Genomic DNA, 19,469 nt, shown 5'->3' on the forward strand with positions numbered 1-19,469 from the left:
GGTGCTGTGGCCCCAGCAACGCCCAGGGGGCCAATCAGGCCGGGCCTGCAGGAGGTAAGGTGGTAAGGTGGAGAGTCGCCCCGTGCGCTCTGGGTTCGCTCAGAAATCTCAGCAGATCAGTGTCACCATGGCTCCTAATTACCCTCCTAGGTCTCATCATTATTTCATGGCCTCTAATACGCCCAGCAGGCAGCCCTGGGCACACAGATAAACAGCCACCCAGCGTGACCCGGCCCCCAAGGAGGTGCCCACTGTGGCCTCCCAGCCCAGGGGAGGGTAGCCTGACAAGGGCCAGGCCCTGCTGAGTGCTAATCCCGTGGACACCTAGAGCCTCCAAGGACCTTCAGTAGCCCTGCTTTCTTAAGGCCCTTAAGGGCCTTGCTCTCTTAAGGACCTTAAGCCTTGCTTTCTCTGTAACTTAGCACCATTCACAGAGGAGCTACTTCATGCCAGGCAGTGGAAACAGGCCAGGTGTCCTGCAGCGGGCACCCCTGGCCTCTGCAGGCTCACTGCCTACCCACGTCCCTCTTGTCAACCCCAGCTGCCCCGCCATGCTTGCAGTCTCTAGTCTAGAACAGGATTCTCAACAGAGTGCCAGGCCGTCCCCCAGAGGATCTGTGACAATGCCTAGGGACTTTTTCTGTTCTCACTACTGGGGGTGAGATGTTATGGGCAACCAGCGGATGGAGGTCATGGACGCAGATGACATCCTACTTTAGGACATGGAACAGATCCCCCAACCAAAGGTCATCAGCCACAAACATCAACAGGGCTGAGGTCAGGAACCCTGACCTGGAGGTCACCAACAATCTCCTTTCACGTGGTCCATGTAACACTTTCTGCACCACTGCTGACTTCCCCGGCCACATCTGCCCTCATGTCTATTCTACAGCAACAGAAACACTCAAGGTCTCCCACCTACATCTGCTACCTGCCTTATAGGAACGTGCCTCCTACTAGTCCCATCCCCGCCCCCTGAACGCCCTTCCCAGCTTTCTCCAACCACCAGCTGATGTGACACGGCAAAGTCCTGCCTCTCCTTGCAAGACCTGCCAGAGAAATGGTCCTAGCTCAGTGATTTCTCTCTCGGGACCCCGCAGGTTCATATTTTCCCACCACCTCCATGCCTGCAAACCAACTGCTCATGGCTTACTCCCTTGAATGATTAATAATCACAATTGATGCTCTGAGACTTGAGGATGGCTTTCATTTTTTAAATAAGCCAGAAAGATCCTGTGTCCTTGCCCTAAGAGGGCCTCCCTGGCTCATGAAGGCATTGCTGTGTTTCTCTGCATAAATGAGGGCCCCACGGCATTGAGGCAGGAGCTGATTCTGGACCTTTCCATGCCCCGGGCACACAGCGCCACGTGTCCCCACAAGTGGAATAAGTAGTTACTCCAGAAACACCTGCCGTATAGATGTGTGGACAAATCCATCACCTGGTCTGGGATGGAAGAGTTGGAAGCCGTGGGCCAGGCTGGCATCGCCAGAAAGTCCTTGTTTCTACAGTCCCTGGTTGCTACCATGAGCCAGCTTCGTGAACATTCGATAAACTCTGTGACCACACACTGTGGCTCCTGCCCTCAGAGACCTCGATGTGTAAACACCTGGTCCCCAAACTGTTCAAAGTCTCATTGAAACACTTCAGTAACCTCAGAAACCATCTCTGAGGATAACATCACGCTTATTCCTCTCTAGAAGAAATGGAAAGAGGTGAAGCAATCAGCTCAAGGTCACCAGCTAAGGTGTGATGGAACGCAGACTGGCCTCAGTAAAGCTGGAGGGTTGTCCAAAGCTGCCCTGTGGACAGCCCTTCTGTTTGCACATAAGTCCATTCAATACATTTTAATTATACACGACTCTGGTCCCAGCCAGCCCTAGGAAGGAGATGGACCAGATTTGGACCCTGCAAGACTCACAGTCAGAGCAGCTCATTTCAGGGGACGGCAGCTCTCTGAGTCCTCAAGGAGGCAAGCCTGAGGTCTGCATAGGCTTCAGCCTAAGAAGGCCTTAGCTACTTTAGCCACTATCTGGTCTGGGACCCACGGATGAGAAGATGGAAGTCGGCAATGATGCAGAAAGTGTTACATGGACCACGTGAAAGTGGTTTGTTGGTGACCTCTAGGCCAAAGTTTGGGACCTTGGCCCTGTTGATATTTGGGCCTTTTTTTGGTGGGTCTGTTCTGCATCCTAAACTAAGATGTCAGCTGCATCCCTGGCCTCCATCCTGTCAGAGCAGACAGGGGTGGTCAGCCCCCACAACTTCTTTTTGAACTTTACTACCATGTGAGCTCATGGGTGAATGTTTTCATCTTCCTTTGGGTTCTAAACCACAAGCATGGGCACTCCAGAGCAATTTCCCTTCGTTCTCGAAATTGTGTCCTCTGCACAAAGTCCAGAATCTTCCATGGGGGTTTATCATCCTACCCAGCCCTGGCCCAAATTTATTTTCTTGGGCTCCAAAATCACTGCGGACGGTGACTGCAGCCATGAAATTAAAAGATGCTTGCTCCATGGAAGGAAAACTGTGACAACCCTAGACAGCATATTAAAAAGCAGAGACATCACTCTGCTGACACACATTCGTATCGTGAAAGCTACGGTTTTTCCAGTAGTCATGTATGGATGTGAGAACTGGATCATAAAGAAGGCTGAGAACCAAAGAATCGAGGCTTTCAAACTGTGGGGCTGGAGAAGATTCTTCAGAGTTCCTTGGATAGCAAGGAGGTCAAACTAGTCCATCCTAAAGGAAATCAGTCTTGAATATTCATTGGGAGGACTGATGCTGAAGCTGAAACCCTAATACTTTGGCCAACTGATGGGAAGAGCTGACTCATTGGAAAGGACCCTGATGCTGGGAATGATTGAGGGAATGAAGAGAAGAGGGTGACCAAGGATGAGATGGTTGGATGGCATCATCAGCTCAATGGACATGGGTTTGAGCAAGCTCCAGGAGATGGTGAAGGACAGGGAAGCCTGGAGTGCTGCAGGCCATGGGGTTGCAAAGAGTCAGACATGATTGAGCGATTGAACAACAACAAGCATCCCTGGAATCCCCTCTACAGAGTCCCGCACCTTGGGGGGTGGGCCCACAGCTTTTCTTGCCCTGTAATCCTCACAAGAGAGGGGGGACTCTCTTGTTTGAACCTCTCTGTTTCAAATCTTGAGATGGGCTGGCTCTGAACCTGACTATCCCTGGGTTACTACTGTATCTGATTTCTCAATGGAAACTGAATTTATAATATTTTTATTCAGTAAAATAGGCAGTTTCTGATAACAAATCAGTAGTAGTTGATCACTGATGAGTTAAATTTATAGAAATAAAGGAAAAATGTGTATTTGTTTAGGAGAGATTTTGTACATAAAGAGCTTGTCACAATATCTCCATTTACCTAAGGCTACTATTCTCTGGGGAAGAAATTCTGGAGAATAAGCAGGAAAAATGTAGGCATTTAGATGCTAAATATAGATCTATTTATAAAGCTTTCGTCTCTCCCCCACTTCTTGCTCCTTCCTTCCTCCCACCTTTTGCCTGCCCTCCTGAACACAGGTCAGGATTCTGTACAATATTTAGGGAAGAAGGATTCCAATTTGTTGAGGATCTAATTTACACTGGGGTCTCTGTGAGAAGCTTTGTTTTCAAACATCACCCTCATAATGGCCCCTTGAGAGAAGTATTTTGTTCCCTACATTTGCAGAGACATTCTTCTCTGCTCAGGTTCACAGGACTTGCATATTACAGAGCTCAGTTTCTACCCAGAACAGTCTTCCCTCAAAACCAACATGCCTCCCTCTAAAGACACACTCACAAGACTCCAAAATTAGAATAAATAAGGGGATCCAGGGAGAACCCTCCCCTCAGCACCGATGACGCATTTTGAACTTTAACTTCGAGTTGCGGGTTGGATGATGGTGGGGACTTCTGTAAGTTTTCCCAGAATGGCACTAGTGGACACGTGTGTCCTTTGACTCTAGTTAGCAAATCCTTCAATATTTCTTGTAGTCCCTCAAAAACAAGATTTCTCCTTACATTGCTGAAGGCAAAACTCTGACTAAACTTGGGGGTCTCTCGCTGAACTTGAGCACCTCTGACTGGATTCTGGATGTCTCTGAACTGAGATATCGGACATTTTTTTTTTTTACATTTTATTTTATATCCCCTAATGAACAATGTTGTGGTATTTTCGTGTGCATAGCAAAGGGACTCAGTCATACATGAACATGCATCCATCTCTCCCCTCCATAAACCCCTTCCCATCCAAGGTGCCACATGACTCTGAAACTTAAGCAACTGTGATTAAACTCTGAGCATCTGAATGAACTCGCTGTGCCTCTGAAGGTTTCTGAAGTCTCTGACTGAACTAGGCATCTCTGACTGAAATCGGAGCATCTCTGATTAAATTCTCTGTCTCTGACTGAACCTGGTTCTCCCTGCCTCAGCTTGGGCCTCTCTGATGGAACTCTGGGCATCCTTAGAGTCTTGGCACTGTCTGGTTCTATGCACGGTGCATGGTCTGCAGAGGCGGGGGTGGGGGGACCCATGTAGAACCTATTCCTTCCCCTGCCCTCCCCTCCCTGCTTCCCCTCTCGAGTCTCCCCTTTACTGTCTGTGAGTTTGGATAACACTTTAGTATGAAACCCTCACACCTTTTCACGCCCTGCAGTTTAGTAACGCTTGCACCTGTCTCCACCTCTCAGCGTCTCCACAAGACACAGGACAGCAGTTATTTCCCCCGCTGACAAGCGAACGAACAGTCTTTGAGGCCCTGGGCTCCGTTTTTCTGTCTAATCCTCAACCTTTCCAACGACTTCCCTTCTACCTCTTACTCAGGAGGTAGAGTCTTTACCTTTGTTCGAATTTAACGCATTTCTTTTTAATGTGGTGGGAGAATTCGGGGCTGAAAGACACACCCCTCGTACACATTCTAAGAAAATATATCTCCCTCCCCTACCCTGGAGACTCCCACTGTCTCAGGTCCTTAAGAAGGCACTGTGGGTTAGTCACATCCTTTGCTGCTAGAACTCTGCCCTGGTCCGGTTTGCAAGTCACTCTGGAAGGCCCCTTTGGCGGGGAGGCTTCGGCAGAGCAAACCACAAGCCACGGTGTCAACCGGCTAAACACTCAGCCCGGGGCCTGGGGAGGCAGCGCGGGGGCCGCGCCTGCGCATGCGCCCACCGCCGGGCCGGAGGTCAGCGAGGCTCCGCGTGAGCATGGAGGCCACGGAGTCTGGGGCCAGAAGGTAGTCTGAGGTTTCTCCCACGTGGAGGATTCCCCCGGCCGGAACGGGGCCAGAGGGACAAAGGGGACATGTTCACTGCGCCACTCAACTGAGCTTGCTTCTTTCAAACTAAACCACTCTCAAAGCAGCTCTTTGAAAGAGGCCTGGGTGTAGAAGCACATCATTTGAAATAGTTGGTTTATCAAGGGACTTTATCATGGCAACCAGGGGAGGTCCTCACCAGAGAGAAGCCGCATGGGCTGCCATGGGGCACAGTGACCCCAACACACATTTCCCAGAGGGCACCAGCTGTCTGGTCCTGGGTCTCTGGGTGTTCACAGCCAACCTGAGGATGAACAGGAAGAGGCAGGTGGGAGCGCCCACGATGGTGTTTGGTGCAGAGTGGGTACTCGACAAGGGAGGTAGATGGAAGCTGGAAAACACTGTCCACCAAGGTTGTTTCTGTGTGGGTGTGGCAAGGCCTGTGGACAAAATGCTGAGCTTTGGCTGAACTTTCTAGAAAATTCTGCCTCTATACTTGGTGTAGAACATTAAGGCTCACACCCATCTTCCCCCACAGGCTTGCTAAGATGTGACCAGAGGTTGACCACATGGATTTGGTTTATAAATGCTGAGTTCCCCTTCCCCACCCAGCCCTGCACCCCATCCTGCTTGCTCTCCCTTGATTGAAGAAAAGGCTCTGTCCTTTCTCTTGGGCCAGCAAGCGGCCCTGACACTAGCCAGGTGGGGACCTCAATGATTGTTGTGGAAAACCAAGGGAGAGCAGCTTGCTTTTCGGCAGAGGGAAGCCAAGGACTTGTTTGCAAACCCAACCTCTTGGAAGCATCGTTGGTGGGGACATCTTAGGAGGAAGAGATGAGGAAAGCTGGCCGGCCCTGGGGTGGGGTACAGAGCCTTCCACGTCAGCCCCGGCAGTTCTCAGGGCCCGGATGAAGAACACTGGCCTTCATGACCCTTCAGCCAGTGTGTGTCCATGGTGCCCCGTCCAACAGGCCCCCACTCATTTAAAAGAATTAGGCTGACAACTGGGAATGATGTATAGCCGCAGTTCATTTGATGCAACCATGAAACTCCAAAGTTTGGCGGGATGATGAAAGTTGGCTGTGAGTGTAATGTGAACTTGATATGGTTAAGCGGAAGAAAATATGTCTATAAATCACATGACATATTCTGATGTGGATTTCAGATTCACGTGCTCAAGTTGACAGCATTTTGGGCTCGGACACCAGTTTTACAGAATGGTCACAAGGAAAAAATAATTGCACAAACAGAACAAATTTTACAAATTTGAGGAAGGGGCAGGCAGAAAGGGAGACTTAGTAGAGTCCTGATCTCTGCATGTGTGAATTCCCAGCAAGGAATGGAACCCAAAGAGGGGAACTTCCTCAAGATGGATTCTTAGGATCACTAGGGTTCATTGAGCATTTACTGTATATCAGTCCAGATGCTGAGGCTTCTAAGGAGTATCTCATTTCATCCTCACAACAGCACAGCAGGGTAAGCTCCTCATTACAGATGAGACAACCGAAATTCAGAGAAGTGAGGCAGCCATCCTGGTTGACTTGGCTTTCCAGTGGTGAAGATGAGAATCCAGCCCATGCAGGCTGACTCCACACCAACCCCCAACACACACCCACCCACCTCACTGTCCAGGTGGAGGCAGAAGATGTAGTGCAAGGAGTCACGGGGTCACGGAGTCTGCTCCCTGGTGCCTGAGACGCTCCTGTCTCACCATCTTCAGCATCTCCCAGCTGGGCTCAGCCTCTGCATGGCTGTTGTTAGGACAACCATTGATTTCATCTGATCAAGAGGTCGATCTACCCCTGTGCTTACTGCCTCGTAGGCGCTCCAAGTTTTGCCAGCTACTCGTTTTCCCTTTTCCTCGCTCCTCCAGAAGGTGAATTTGACTTGGGTTTGTGCTCAGCAAGCTGGATGTCCTTTAACCGGTTGAGTCGGGCTCCCAGGGCCGTTGGGAAATGCCTCCCACCCCACACCCCGTACGTGGGGTGATTGTTCCTTGGTGAGTTCCCAGTTGGGTATGGGTGATGTTTGGACTTCTACATAGTGGCTTATTGGGACGGGACAAATAACCACTATTCAAAAGGTCATTCATTCAGGGCCCAGCCAAGGTCAATCGCAATGGTCGTGCCAACTGGTCCATCTGTCTGATCAGAAATCATACCGAATAGGGAAGGAAAGGGAACTGGCAGGGGAGCTAGGGATCTTTTCTCAGTGCGTGAATCACCAGGACGACAAGGTCGCCGCTATATGTCCCTAAGGCAGGGCTGCTTCAGCCTGAGAAGGTGAGGGCTTTGGGTTCCCAAGTGTGTTCATGAGCACATGAACCAAGATGGAGACCCCAGCTCCTCACGTGGTTTGTCTGTGGACGGTCACAGCCCCTTAGCTGGTGCCATTGGCTCTACATATTATTAGTCCCTTAGGATGGTCCCCCAGGATTTAGTAGAGCACTTGAAATAAAATCAACTCATAATTTATTGCAAGTATTACATATGCATTGCAAAAAAAAATACCTTCAAATACCATAAAATGGATATATAAGGAAAAGTTTCTTTTGCAGCAGGAGTGACTGCTGTTAACTGTTTGTATTTATCCTTTTATAAATAGACCAGGGGGTCTTCTGATCATTACTGGGGATGCTGACATGCAAACGGATGGTGTATAATAAAACTCAGGGAGTCTCGTCCACTATCAAGAGGTGAACAAAGGGCTTCTGAGGGTCTTTTGGGAGTCTCTAATGCTGGTCCCATCACTTCATAGGAAATGGAAAAACAGTGGAAACAGTGTCAGACTTTATTTTTTTGGGCTCCAAAATCACTGCAGATGCTGATTGCAGCCATGAAATTAAAAGACGCTTACTCCTTAGAAGGAAAGTTATTAACCTAGACAGCGTATTAAAAAGCAGAGACATTACTTTGCCAACAAAGGTCCGTCTGGTCAAGGCTATGGTTTTTCCCGTGGTCATTTATGGATGTGAGAGTTAGACTGTGAAGAAAGCTGATCGCCAAAGAATTGATGCTTTTGAACTGTGGTGTTGGAGAAGACTCTTGAGAGTCCCTTGGACTGCAAGGAGATCCAACCAGTCCATTCTAAAGGAGATCAGTCCTGGGTGTTCATTGGAAGGACTGATGCTAAAGCTGAAACTGCAATACTTTGGCCACTTCATGCGATGAGTTGACTCACTGGAAAAGACTGATGCTGGGAAAGGTTGGGGGCGGGAGGAGAAGGGGACGACGGAGAATGAGATGGCTGGATGGCATCACCGACTCTGTGGACATGAGTTTGAGTGAACTCCGGGAGTTGGTGATGGACAGGGAGGCCTGGCGTGCTGTGATTCATGGGGTCGCGGAGAGTCAGACACGACTGAGCGACTGAACTGAACTGAACTGAACTGAATGCTTATGAGGAACAAACGCACAGAGAAGCAAAGATTTTTAAGGGTGAATATGAGTCTTCTTTTAAAAACACACATAATTCCATGTAGGGGGACATCATAGGCAGAGAGGAATATAGGAATAATAAAGTGTGTCTGTGTGTGAGTGTGCGTATGTGTGTGTAGCGCCTGTGTGTGTTGGGGGATGATGCTCAAAGGAAACCAGAGCCCATGGCACCAATCCTGAGCTCTGCAGAAACAAGCCACTGTGACCTCAGGTGAGACTGTGACAGTTGAGAGGGACGGAGGACACCAAGGCGACACCGTGTTCTCTGGCACCAATGCTCTTCACGGGCCTCTGCTGGGCCACAGACGCGTCTCAAAGCCACACTACACCCCCCTCCTTCCTGTGCTTCCTGCCATCCACAGAACGGACCAGCCTGCTGGGCTCAGACCCTAGACCAGCCACTCTAACTGCCTAACCTTCAACAAGACACAGCCCTCTTTCTGCTTCAGTTCATTGGTCTACAAAAAAGAGAACATGAATAGCCCACTGAAGCAGATTACTGGGAACTTCAAACGGATTAATCTATGCACACAGTAGAATGCAGAGAGGGAACCTGAAAAATAAAAGACTTGTGATCCTCCTAGTCAATACTGCAAAGTCTTGTAGGCACAAGGCACCAGGGTGGTGAACGTGCCCCTGGCCTGGAGAAGGTCATGGACCAGTGGGCAAAACAGACCTGGGACAGACACTTATCACAGCAGAGCCCTGAGGAGCAGGTCCTGAGGAAGCATCAGGAGGGATCAAGGGAATTTCCCCAAGGAATGTGATTTGACTCAATATGACTCTTTGACAGGCAGGAAGGGGGAGGTGGATTCTGGGGCCAGGTCCTTTCTGGAGCCTTCCACTCTCTCCCAGGAGGCAGGGAAGGCTGTGCATTCCCAACCATCATCTCCCCGGATCCAGATGCTGCCCCAGACTCCACTGGCATTTGAATAATGCAGCTTCGGTGAGAGGTGGGGTGGGTGGCAGGCACTTCCTGCCTCACTGTCCCCCCTGCACGTGGGTGCCGCTGCATAATGATCTGGGCTGGCTCAAAAGAAGGGATCTTGGTTCAAAATGTATGAGTTCATTTTTATGTTCTACTGAGAAAATTTATTCAGTGTGATGCTCGGTAGCGAGTGCCGTAAAACACCTTAATCCCTGGTTGAAGAAAGGTAATACCTTGACAGATGTGTGCCTCCTACTTTCCTCCCGGCCATGTTTCAACAACAAACCTTTATTTCTGCTTCTCGGCTGTAGCAGGGAAGAGAAAAAAAAAAAAAATGAGGAGAGCAATAAAGCAGTCAGAAATCTCAGGAGCCAGGCGGCGATGCAATCGTAATGACAGATTTTTAATGTGGCGGGAGAGATTGACAGAGAAATGTCTTCGGAGCAAACGCTTGCCAGATGGAACGCAAACGGTTTATTGGAGGAGAGAGGGGCAGCTGAACCGCGGAGAGAGCGGGCGGAAGGGGGTCTTTCTGGATGCTGCGAGGAAACACGCCAGGGAGGGGGGATGGACGGGGGCAGGGGGAGAGAAGAGACAAAAAAACCAGTTAATTAATTGAGAGAAAGGCATCGAGGTAGACCCCAGATATGCCTTGCAGAAAAAGATCAGCCTGTCCTCAAATGGCAACAGAATGTAAGGTCCCCAAAAGCTGAGACAGGGGAGAGGACCGCATTTGGAAGTAGGAAGATCTGGATTCAAGGCTACAGCCGGTTCAGCTGATGAAGTTCTGCTGAATCCTGAAGCTCAGCTCTTTCTGTGACTTTGAGCCTTCGAACATTTATTGTCCTACTATCATTTTCAGTGTCTAATGGGTACAGGCACCGTAGCCAGAAAGGGAAGATGACTCTGTCCTGAAGATGTTTGAGGAGACGCACATGCACAGTGTTTAATAATTTGATCTCTGTGAGAAGCAATATAATACATCCTTAAATTATGCATGCGTGTATAAATATATATGTTGGAAGGTCAGAGTGTTAGTTGCTCAGTCGTGTGCTACTATTTGCGACCCCATGGACTGTAGCCCATCAGGCTCCTCTGTTCATGGAATTCTCCAGAATACTGGAGTGGGTTGCCATGCCCTCCTCCGGGGGATCTTCCTGACCCAGGGATCAAACCGGGGTCTTCTGCATTGTAGGCAAATTTTACTGTCTGAGCCACTACGGAAGCCTTATATATGTATTTATCCATCTGTATATCCACTCATCCATAATATCCATCCATGCATCCATCCATCCATGCAACCACCCTCCACTCATCCATCCAGCCACCCACCCATCCAGCCATCCCTTTTTCCTCCGTTTTAAAATCATTTTCTGTATACAGCTAACAATCTGTTGGAAGTGGATAAAATTGGTGGTATTTCCCAATTCAAAACTCAATAAAAGTGTACAGTAGCACTTAAAATAGGAAGAGTGGGAAAATCATTATATTCAATTCTGCAAAATAATCAAATATTAGTAATATGTTCAAATCCATAAAGATACCATTATATGGAAAGGCCACATTTAAAAAATATGCTGCAATATAAGAGAATGACTAAATCTACAAACGTAAAATGAATATTTAAAGCCTCCGTAGGACTATGTCAAAGACCCCAGGGATCTGAGGTACCCTGATATTCTGACTCAAGTTCCAACATTTTCATGAACCAGCTCTGACTTCAAACAAATCACTTCTTTTTTGTGGCCTCAGTTTCCCAAGCTTGCAAAATCAGGTGGGGTGTATTGAATCAGTACACTATAATTTACAGGTGACACGATTCCCTGCATTTTTGTGTTGCTAGCATTTTTAGGGTGCTAAGTGCAGGTTTCTGCCAGTGGATATTCTCAAGACTAACAGTAACTTTAAAACAACAAAGCAACAGAATGTCAGGCATAAGTGGAATGTGCTTTTACAATATATAATACAATAAAATTTTCTGAAGTAATCCACAACAGATGAATTCATCTTCTCTTTAGAAAACTCCAATCAAACATAAAGATGTCCCTTTTCAGCACCAGGAGCTACAAACCTCCTTATCCTCAGAAACAAACAAATGTAACTTCATGTTCCCAGGGATGGCAAGTCAAGTTGAAACCTGTTGTCACAGCCCTGCAGAAAATGTAGACCCGTAAGATTTCATGCCAGACGGTGGGTGCCAGACATCTTGCAATGGGGAGGGGAAGGATAGGGGGAGTAAGGAAAATAGTGGTTAAATGGAAGAACAGAATGGGAGAAAATAAAATCATACTCCTAAGCCATTTAGACAGCATTCTTCTCTGACACGTTCAAGATACTAATCTCAGCCAAGAAGAAAGTTCACGATGAGAAGCACTGTGAGCCCCTTGGAGGTAAAAGGTGCTTTGTGTCAGAACTGGCTTGGTGCAAAGGGGTGTTTTTAATCACTTTGCATATGACTCTATTTTCCAACTCCATAGAGTGTTGGGGGCTTTAGAGTCTGAGAAAAAAAAAAAAAATAACCAAAGCAGCATGTGACAGAAAGTTGTATTTGCACCGTGTGCATCTGGCGTGCTTTCTATTCACGTTTCATCCTGCCCGGTCTTAGGGTCTCAGAGGAAATAGCCTGAAGCCTCCTGATCTGTTCAGCCCAGTGTTTTTACTTCTGTCTTAAAACAAATGGCCAAATAAACAAATGATGTGTTTTCTCATAGACTACTGTTCTTTGGAGCTCTTATATTGTCTTGTTCAGATTTACTTCTTAAAAAATTAAAACCCTGCTTGGCATGAGGATCTGGCTGAGTAAGGACATTTCAGTCCAAAAACCAAACAAGGTAAAGGTTTGGTTTAGTTTAGTTAAAAAGGTTTAGAAGACAAAAAACAGACAGTTGGATGTTTAGAATACACACAGTTGTGTTCTTTGGGTTCATTAAAAAGAAAAAAAAGGCAGTACAGTAACTTCTTGATTTGATACTTGCACTGCCTCTCCAAATTCCTGACAAGATTTTTTAAGTTGAAAGTCTATTGCACAAAAGCCCTTTCCCATTCTTTTATGTAAAAAGAACGGATGGGCGAGGTGTCAGATGACTTGTTCTGGCTCAGTTCCATTCCTGAAACATGACTGCAGGTCAGGTTATCAGAACCTCAACATACTCAACTAGGAAATGGGTACAAGAATGACACAATATAACCCTCAGGAGAATCCCTGGACCTGTAAGATATAAAGTTTATATACACATAGAGGAAATTAACCCTGAATATTCATTGGAAAGACTGATGCTGAAGCTGAAGCTCCTATATGTTGGCCACCTGATGTGAAGAGCCGACTCACTGGAAAAGACCTTGATGCTGAGAAAGATTGAAGGCAGGAGGAGAAGGGGATGACAGAGGATGAGATGGTTGGATGGCATCACCAACCTGATGGACACGAGTGTGAGCAAACTCCAGGAGATGATGAAGGACAGGGAAGCCTGGCGTGCTGCCGTCCATGGGGTCGCAAAGAGTTGGACACGACTGAGCGACTGAACAGCAATATAGGACCTACAGCTATAATGTGATAGTTATCCTATTGTCACTGATGTTAATGATAACATTTTCTAACTACCTGCTTTCTGGTAACTCAGGGTTCATCTACAAATTTCTAGAACCATGTCTGATGAGTATAGGCTTGAACAAGGTTGGTTTAGAGGTAAAACACCTTAATCATATGGAGGGTCTCTACGTTCCACAGTTCTTATTTTCTTTGTTTCTGGGCAGGACTTAGAGACACATCTATTCCATGGGGTTTCAGCAATATTTTATTTAACTTTGTTCTGCTTTTGTTGAAACAGAGAAGGCATCATGGAATGACTAACAATGTGGGGATATATTTTTCTCCTCTTGTTGCCCTCTACCATTTGGGATATTGAGCAGAACTAGGCAGAGGATTAAATCAGATCACACAATAGAAGACAGTTATATACTAACGTTGAAAACACTGGAAAGTGAAGTCAGTTTGAGTTGAATTAGACTCAAGTCCTGCTTGACGCCTCCTGACTCTTTGGAACTTCAGTTTTCTCTACTGTAGCTGAGGATAATTCCCAAGGTCCTTTCCTCCCGTCAAAGCCTAGCACTGAACTCTTCCATGTCGTGAAAAGCAAAATTTGGAAAATGACGCAGGACTCACATTATTTTATTGATCCTCGTTATTAAGAAATCAAGTCAAATCAAATATTGAGGCTGCTGAAATGTGTAAATCAACTGATTATTTGTTAATGGAATCTATAGCTCAGCTTGGAGTTTCCATCTTTGTCAGTAGTTTTTAAATTTATTTTCTTATATTTTAAAGCAGGAAATAAAGAAAATTTAGAAAATAAAAAATTCTGGAGATGCTTGCTACTGCTTAAAATTGGTGTATAATCTTTCTAGTATTTTAGAAATGTATATATGAATATTTTTACTTATTTACACAACTGGCTTCATACAGTGTGCAGTCATATAACCATTTACACTTCTTAGAACATGCTTTGTTTTTTCCCCAATGTCATTGAATACATTTCTGCCCCATCATATTCATATTTAGATATATATTTCCAAATAGAATGCAAGCTCTGTGGGCAGAAGGATTTGTTGCTTAGTACATAGCTGTATCTCTCAGGTTTAAAGCTGTGTCTGGAACACCGGAGAAAGGCTCCAAATAAATATCTAGGCAAATAAATCTACTACAGTCCACCTTGTATGTACATCATAACTTGTTCAGTTTGGATGTCCTTGCACTATAACGGGGCAGCCTTGGGCATGGAATCTTATCCATTCTTTTTTCTCTGATGCAATCTCAGTGCTTGCTTGGAATGAGGCCTGGCACTAAGTACCTGCTCAAGAAATGTTTCTTCTTCTTTTTTATTTTTTTAGTTTATACTGATAATCAGTTTTTTATTGCATAGAATTATTAATAAAAACAATAGCTTTCTGACAGGACTTGACACTAATTTTGTCATTTACAAATTTCTGCTAATTGATATTCAGTTCTCCTAATTAAATATTCATTGGAAGGACTGATGCTGAAGCTGAAACTCCAATACTTTGGCCACCTGATGTGAAGAGCCAACTCACTGGCAAAGACCCTGATGCTGGGAAAGATTGAGGGCAGGAGGAGAAGGGGATGACAGAGGATGGGATGGTTGGATGGCATCACTGACTCAATGGACATGAGTTTGAGTAAACTCCAGGAGTTGGTGATGGACAGGGAGGCCTGGCGTGCTGCGGTCCATGGGGGTCGCAAAGAGTTGGACACAACTGAGCAACTGAACTGACTGACTAATTGATTTATTTGGAATGGATAGCACATAAAAAAATATCTTCAAAATAATCTCATTTTGCAAGTCAAGTAATAAAAATGGATAGAGGTGTGTAACGAAAGTGAATACATGGTAGAAAAAATATTAAAGTTTTTACAATTATTTCTAAGGACAGTTTATTGAAGAAATGCTTCTTAATAAATGGCCACAATCTTCCCATGCTGGACTCCAATGCTTCCAATATTTTGTGATTATAAATAACACTGTGATGAACATCTTTTAGTTACACAGTCATCTCTAGCTGTGTAAGGATAAAGTGCAGGAAAATATAATCTCTGGGTCAATGGGTGGGAATATTTAAAGGCTTTTCAAGCATAATGGAAATTCTCTCCCACTCCTCAAAAAGTGATCTTTGTTGATTTGTTTGTTTTTACCAATTTACATTCCTAAGAATAGTCTAGAAATCGCCTCTTCTCTTGATGCCTTAGCACCAATTTTTTAAACCTTATTGATAGATGGAAAGTCCTCTCTCCTTAATGTCATCTTACATTTCTCTATGAGGATATTTAATATTTTATATATTATTTTAGTGTTTATTTCATTTGTTCATTTTTATTCCAGTGTCTTTTTCCTTTTCTTATTAATCAAATTAAAATACATAAAAGCTTTAGGAATATTTGGGAAATAGTAAGCATTGCTCACCATTATTGTAAGTCATATTCTATTTTTATGTTCTCCTTTTTATTGGTTTGTAAGAATTTAATATTACGTATCATGTATGCACATTCATATATCATTGGGTGACACATATGTAGAAAATATTTTGTCTGTTTCGGAAATATGTTGGTTTTATGTTGACCCATCTACCTAGAGTTTCTTTTTCTTTTGTCCTATGCCTTTGTGACTGATTTATCTTGCAGGTATCATTCAATATACTTTGCAGAAACATAAGATATTTATAAGATGAATCAAGTATAGAAAAAAATACAAGTAGACTATTTTATTTAAAATAACCCTATTTTTTGGTGATTTACAATTTTTAAAACATGTATTATGCTTCTTTCGAGTCTTCCGTAAGCCTTACTGTGGTAGGAAATGTTACAACATCCATTTTACAGGTGAGGTGAAAGAGACGGGCACAAAGGGAACACAGGTAAAGTAGGCGAACGGGGACTGGCAGCTATTCTGAATGTAAGTTCAGAGGCTGTGCATTCTGCTATTTCTTTGGGAGAATGGCATTGAAACATATATGTTGTCATATGTGAAACGAATCACCAGTTCAGGGTTGATTCATGTTACAGGATGCTCGGGGCTGGTGTCCGGGGATGACCCAGAGGGAGGATAAAGGGAGGAGGGAGGTGGGAGGGGGTTTCAGGAGGGGGAACTCATGTACACCCGTGGTGGATTCATGTCAATGTATGGCAAAACAAACCAATATAATATTGTAAAATAATTAGCCTCCAATAAAAAATAAATAAATTAAAAAAAAACAAAACAAACAGAAGGAGTAAAGGGGGCAGGTTGAGTTGGAAGGCTGGGATTGACATCTATACACTATTGATACTATGCACATAATGGATAATTAGAAGGCCTGGCGTGCTGTGGTTCATGGGGTCGCGGAGAGTCGGACACGACTGAGCGACTGAACTGAACTGTATAGCAGAGGAAGCTACACAGCACTCTGGGGTGACCTAAACGGGAAGGGCGTCCCCGAAGGAGGGGGTGTATGTCAGCATATAGCCGATTCACTGTGCTATACAGCAGAAGCTAACACAACATTGTAAAGCAGTTGTGAAGTGAAGTGCAAGTGTTAGCTGCTCAGTCATGTCCCCCTCTCTGCGACCCCATGGACTATATACCCCACCAGCCTCCTCTGTCCATGGAATTCTCCAGGCCAAAAACTGGAGTGAGTTGCCATTCCCTTCTCCAGAGGATCTTCCTGACCCAGGAATCGAACCCAGGTTTCCAGCATTGCAGGCAGAGTCTTTACCATCTGAGCCACCAGAGAAGCTCCATAAAGATTTGTATCAAAGTAAAGCAACTATCCCTTCCATGCAAATTAAAAAAAAAAAAAAAAACTACCTGAGGAAAACGATCGCGATGATGGTAATGATGATTGTGATCTTTAACGCACGGTTCAGTGCCAGCGTTTGGGTGAATCCAGCTAACTTACACTTCCTAAGTTCACAGTGTGTGAGGAGGTGTAAGATAATGCAGGCGCCCCACACGCCTGTGATGTGCCTGGTGCTTCCGTGTACGTGATCTTAGCTAATCCCTGCTGCAAACCTGGGCGGTAAGAGTTGCAATTCCAGGTTTCTTTTTTTTTTTCCTTTTTAAAGGACAAGGTTCAGACTCCCCTGTCCCACCCCTCGTGCTGTGTGCCCCAGGACACCCTAATAAATACCAGACCTTGGAGTTCCTACCCGCTAGACGGTGCACTCCCAAGGCCCATGTCTCTCCCATTCACTGTTCAGCCTTAAGTCTGACAAAACCAGCCCCTGACTTTGAGTGGCAAATTATAGCCTGGTTGTATAATAGCTCTCCATCTTATTTATTCATTTTTTTTTGAATTCCTAAAAAAAATTCATGGCAAGTAGATCAGCATGCCCCCTGCCCCCCGCACTGTGGAAGTTTGATAATGTATGTCCTAACCGCTTAATTGATTGATTACCTCACTGCAGCTTCCTGAGGTACCGAATTTATCTCTAATAGCCAGAGTCAGGCTCTGCAGGCAACCGTGGGGGGGACGGGGGTCCCTTGGTGTCGATTTGCTCTTAACTGGAAAGTCATTACCACTTAATACATGTAGATTGTGTTGAAAGAAAATTATGTGTAATGAAATGAGGGAAAAATTAGTGGAGTGTTATGGGCGAAAGCAGATGTTAGGGAGGAATTATGCTAGCAGAGATAATCACCTTCGTTGGTATTGTGTGTGCTGGGGTGTTAACCGAGGGAGAGGCTGGGAGAGAGAAATGAAGTGCATTGATCTACACAGATTCGCCCCTTAGAACTGGCAGTGAGGGATGCCTCCCCAACCCCGACCGAGGACTCAGAGGCTAGCTCTGTGGCCCTTTCTCCCTGCTGTCTCTTGAGATGCCGGGGCATAAAGTGTCCACTTGCTGGTGCTGGGGAGACAGAGGAAACTGTCCCAGGAAGGCCGGAAAAGAATCAAAGAATCGAGCTCTAATTCTCACAGCACGAGTTGAATCTGGAAAAGAGCAAAAAAAAAAGCCCTTCCCTCCACCCCTCAAAAATATGAAACTAAAAAAAGCTTATCCTCTAAGAGGGTAAGGCTGTTGGATCTTTTTGTAAATAGTCTTATCTCAAATAAAAGGCATTTAAGTGGCTCTGCCTGTGTGTGCAATGCCAGAGGGAACAAAACCTCATTGCTTTTATGTCTTGGGATCCTCGGGTACAAGAGCTTGGCACTCACAGTCCAAACCTCTCGCTTAATTCATTCACTGATGAAGAAACTGCAGCCAGAGAGAGGAAGGTCCTTGACACGGTAATAAACCCAGGGAGCAGACGGGGAAGCCGGCATGGGCTTGCTCCTTCAAGGGCCCAGGCATCACACTGGCTGGGGGTGATGGGGCCAAGTGAAGGGAGGTTTCCGCTGTCCTGGCAGTTGTACAAGTACCTACATGTGCCACAAAGCACTGGAGGGTGGACTCAAGCCTCAGTTTTCAGCAAGTGGCCACCCCCAGCGTCTATCCCAAAGAGGTTTTTTTTTTTCTCTAAAATTATTTGGATCGATCCTGTTATAGGAGTTCTCAGTGTAAGACAGTCCAAGATCCCTGGGTACTTTGCAGCAATAAACAAGCTTTGTGAAACTTTCAGTTACCCATGCTCAAGGGTCAGGATGAAATCCACTGCATGACCGTGTCATGAGGCCAATGTCTCCAACCAGTGTCCCAGCTGTAGAAAGAGTGACAGCTGTTCTTACCCTATGAGTTGGCCATGAGTATTGACCAAAATAATATTGACAGGGTGTTGAATACAAGGCCTGGTACATAGAGTAAGTGCTCAATAGTTGGTTTTCATGATCCATACAAATAACTGTTATACTTAACATCAGAATATATCGCATTATTGTTGTTTAATTGCTAAGTTGTGCCCGATTCTTTGTGACCCTACAGACTGTAGCCTACCAGGCTCCTCCATCCAGGGGATTTCCCAGGCAAGAGTATTGGAGTGGACTGCCATTTCCTTCTCCAGGGGATCTTCCCAACCCAAGGATTAAACCCACGTCTCCTTCATTGGCAGGTAGATTCTTTACCACCAAAACACCTGGGAAGCCCAGAAATATATATGGCATGCTTGTACATATAAATAAATATGTATACATATACATACCTAGACTCTATTGGGATTAAAGTATAGCAAATCATTTAAAAACATTCCTGAATTAATGCATCAACATCTTTTACTCAAAAACACATCCTAATCAACATAATCTATGACAGTATATACATAATCTATAATCAACATAAGCTATAATCAAATATAGCAGACTTATGTTTTGTTGTTAATGTGTTAAGGAGGCTTAATGCTAAGATCATGACATCCGGTC

General features: G+C 45.4%; 1 long non-coding RNA gene across 5 annotated transcripts in view; it reads right to left on the reverse strand.

Moving 5' to 3' along the window:
* The window catches only part of LOC148774479 (uncharacterized), a 48,871-nt gene that overhangs the window by 15,221 nt on the left and 14,181 nt on the right, over window positions 1–19,469 (reverse strand). The window contains exon 5 of one of the 5 annotated variants that reach the window (XR_016035727.1): window positions 8,467–9,931. The exons of 2 other annotated variants lie outside the window; for them this stretch is intronic. This is a non-coding gene — a long non-coding RNA (uncharacterized LOC148774479). 2 more of the 5 variants (XR_016035728.1, XR_016035731.1) reach the window with 2 other exon arrangements.

This window comes from Moschus berezovskii, chromosome 21 (assembly GCF_049115385.1).
Source record: "Moschus berezovskii isolate FMDL1 chromosome 21, NW_MosBer_1.0, whole genome shotgun sequence".
Classification (NCBI taxonomy): Eukaryota; Metazoa; Chordata; class Mammalia; order Artiodactyla; family Moschidae; genus Moschus; species Moschus berezovskii.